The sequence below is a fragment of the Bison bison genome, unplaced genomic scaffold, assembly GCF_000754665.1.
Source record: "Bison bison bison isolate TAMUID 2011002044 unplaced genomic scaffold, Bison_UMD1.0 scf7180017864381, whole genome shotgun sequence".
Lineage (NCBI taxonomy): Eukaryota > Metazoa > Chordata > Mammalia > Artiodactyla > Bovidae > Bison > Bison bison.
In genome coordinates this window covers 1,053,626-1,057,649 of record NW_011494953.1, presented here as the reverse complement: position 1 = coordinate 1,057,649, position 4,024 = coordinate 1,053,626, and positions in this window count along the sequence as shown.

Sequence of the window (4,024 nt, the reverse complement as noted above, 5' to 3'; positions counted from 1 at the left end):
CTCCAAATTGGGAAAGGAGTACGTCAAGTCTGTATATTGTCACCCTGCTTATTTAACATATATGCAGAATACATCATGAGAAATGCTGGGCTGGAAGAAGCACAAGCTGGAATCAAGATTGCTGGGAGAAGTATTAATACCCTTTGATACGCAGATGACACCACCCTTATGCAGAAAGTGAAGAAGAACTAAAGAGCCTCCTGATGAAAGTGAAAGAAGAGAGTGAAAAAGTTGGCTTAAAACTCAACATTCAAAAAACTAAGATCATGGCATCTGGTCCCATCACTTCATGGCAAATAGATGGGGAAGCAGTGGAAACAGTGACAGACTTTATTTTTGGGGGCTCCAAAATTACTGCAGATGGGGTATGCAGCCATGAAATTAAAAGATGCTTGCTCCTTGGAAGAAAAGTTATGACAAACCTAGACAGAATATTAAAAAGCAGAGACATTACTTTTCCAACAAAGGTCCATCTAGTCAAAGCTATGGTTTCTCCAGTAGTCATGTATGGATGTGAGAGTTGGACCATAAAGAAAGCCGAGTGCCAAAGAATTGATGCTTTTGAACTGTGGTGTTGGAGAAGACTCTTGAGAGTCCCTTGGACTGCAAGGAGATCAAACCAGTCCATCCCAAGGAAATCAGTCCTGAATATTCACTGGAAGGACTGATGCTAAAGCTGAAACTTTGGCCACCTGATACAAAGAACTGACTAATTGGAAGAGATCCTGATGCTGTGAAAGACTGAAGGCAGGAGGAGAAGGGGCTTACAGAGGATGAGATGGCTGGATGGCATCACCGACTCCATGGACATGAGTTTGAATAAACTCCAGGAGTTGGCAATGGACAGGGAGGCCTGGTTTATTGCAGTCCATGGGGTCACAAAGAGTCGGACACGACTGAGTGACTGAACTGAACTGAACTGAACTCCAGTCTCTTCCCCTTTATCTCTCCTCTGTATCTTCACATTTCCTTATATATCCATGCATTACCTCTATCACTATCCTTATTGTGCTTGCTTTCTCTTTTAACTTTCAATGTCTCTCTTAAGAGTGGTTGCAAACAATTGGGGAGCTCTCCTGTTCTGTTGAGTATTAGTTTTTCTTTGTTCTCCTGATGTGTGCTTGTTTCATTATCTATTAACAGCCACATGGTGACAATCTGTGATACTATTTTTTTTGCCTTTACCTTTACCCTGGTTGACACATAGGTACTCTGTTGCTTAAATAGGCATGTGACCTGTTGAAGATGGTCTTAGGGAGAAAAACTCAGTGGTACCCTGGTGCCAAGGTAAAACCCTGACTACTTTAATTCTTGAGGGTAGAAGATATAAGGCACTAAGAATTTGTATGGAAAGATTGGAAGATATCTAAATGACAAATATCATCACCATTTCAGGGGTGAGTTCCAGAACCTCCGCTATTAGAATGATGGGAGGGGAAAAGAAGTGAAAAGAAGATTGTGAATGATACAAAGGAAGAAGTCGTATTGAATCTGTTAAAATATACATCTTTGCACACAAAGGACAAGTATTTATGGACTAGCTGTCAGGATTAAGGAATCATTGAGACTCCAGTAAATTCTTTTAAGGTTCAGAGCCAGTATCCTAAAGGATAAGATAATAACTCCTGAAAAGGGTCTTATAGTATAATAAAGCATAGAATGCCTCTCTGTGTATCTGTAACTCAAGGCAATTTCATTTCATTATGTGTATATATACATACACATACATATACGTATATATATATGATGTATTTACACATATGATATATGTGTGTGTGTGTGTGTGGTATTTCCTAAAGCCTCTATCTCTAGATAACTTGACTATAATCCTGATCCTGCCATTTTCAAGCTTGTGACCTATAACAAACTACTACTTCTTTGAACTTTTGTTTTCCCAGCTATGAAATTATGAGAATAACATGTGTCCTTCATGGCTATTTTAAAGATTGAGAGACTTAATGTATGTCAAATTTCTTACCCAAGAGACCGTTTTATAACAAGTGCTCAATGAATTATCTCTAGATTTATTGTGCTTTTCAAGTTGCCTCCATCTTTTTAAAAATCAATGCAGGATTCAATAATTCCATTCTGGTGGTCACACAGCTGGACTGTGTTTTCAGGTTTACTTTTTCACTGATTCCCTGACTACCTTCAAGACCAACACTACCCAAGTTTAGAGCACCTTGGCCAAATTGTGTGATGAGAAAGATAACTTCTCTGTTGTAGTGAAAGAGGCCTAGCCTGAGGTTAGGTGTCGTTCCTTACCTGCAGAACGACAGGTAGGATCAGATGATTTCTGGGTGCTTGTTGCTCTGACCCTCTGAAAGTCTATGACCCCGCCTGAGTTTAGAATAATGGTATCTGGAGACCCCTTTGGAATGAATGATGGCATCCAGAACTCTGATTCTAAAGTCAGGCTGATCTGGACAGAAATTCCTCCATGGGAAGGATTTCACAGCCATGACTGGAATGGGCACTGTAGGTCACAAAGCACTTTCATACCCATTATCTGATTTTATCTTCATGAGAACCTGGTAAAGTAAGTATTTTCACTCCCATCTTCATATGTGGAAACTAAAGTTCAGAGTAATAAACAGCTAATAAAGTGCTAAGTACTTTACACCAATTATCTCACTTAATTCATACAATACTCCTATGAGTTTTCTAATTCTTCCTTTTCTTCTTTCTTCTTCCTCTTCCTCCTCCTCTTCCTCACTCTCCTCCTTCTTATTTTTCTTCTTTCCATTTTATAGATCTGAGGCTCATGCAGGTTAAGGAGCTTTAACCCCATTAGCAAATAGTAGAGTTAAGATTCAACCCTAAATCTATCTAATAACTTCTATCTTAAATGCTTACCAGTTTATAAACAAGTGAAATGACCCAGGGTTATTTCACTTTCCTTCAATTTTGCCAAAGAAACTTAAGAGGAAAAATAAAATAATAAAAGGAAACTTACACTTGGAGTGACATTGTGGCTATAAGGAATGATGGAGAACTGTAGAAAATAAAAGTACATGCCCTATTTTGCAGGGGGGAGGGGAGTTGTTAATCGGGTTGATGGAAGGTAGGCTCATCTGTGCTGGATCTTTTGACTTTAGAAGAAAAGCTGAATGTCTGCAATCTTAAGTAAAATCTATTTCTAAATGCTAATGATTACTAATTATCTAAGTGAAAACTATGGTTGCACAAAATGAAATGTTACCCCATCTTGACTGCATCTGGCTCACAGCATTATTCCTGTTCTGCACTGTGCTGTTTTCAAGGACCACTCCAAATAGCATTAGCTGCACACCTGCTGTGAAACCATCAGGTTGCCAGCTCAAGACTGGGACACAGCAGGCAACTATCAGTCCAGATATGCCTGTTGCTTATGATCAGCATGTACTCTTAGTAGATGTTCAATGCTTTGAATATCATTCTTGTCTGGATGCTTCTGTATAAAATAACTGCCTCAATGCTCACCATCACTCAGGAAAATTGATTTAATTATCTTTATTTTGCAGATGAGTAAATTAATATTCAGGTTGGTTACAAAGGTCACAGTTGCACATAGCCAACCTGGGATATAAGACTTAGCTCTAACACAATATTCTCTTCATCCTGTAAAGTTTCCTCTATCTTTTAGGGGATTTTAATTATCTTTTAAAGAAAGGCATTGCCAAAGAATGTTCAAACTACCACACAATTGCACTCATCTCACATGCTAGCAAAGTAATGCTCAATATTCTCCAAGCCAGGCTTCAACAGTACATGAACTGTGAACTTCCAGATGTTCAAGCTGGATTTAGAAAAGGCAGAGGAACCAGAGATCAAATTGCCAACATCCGCTGGATCATCGAAAAAGCAAGAGAGTTCCAGAAAAACATCTATTTCTGCTTTATTGACTATGCCAAAGCTTTTGACTGTGTCAGATTCCACCACAAATTCTGGAAAATTCTTAAAGAGATGGAAATATCAGACCACCTGACCTGCCTCCTGAGAAATCTGTATGCAGGTCAAGAAGCCACAGTTAGAACTGGACATG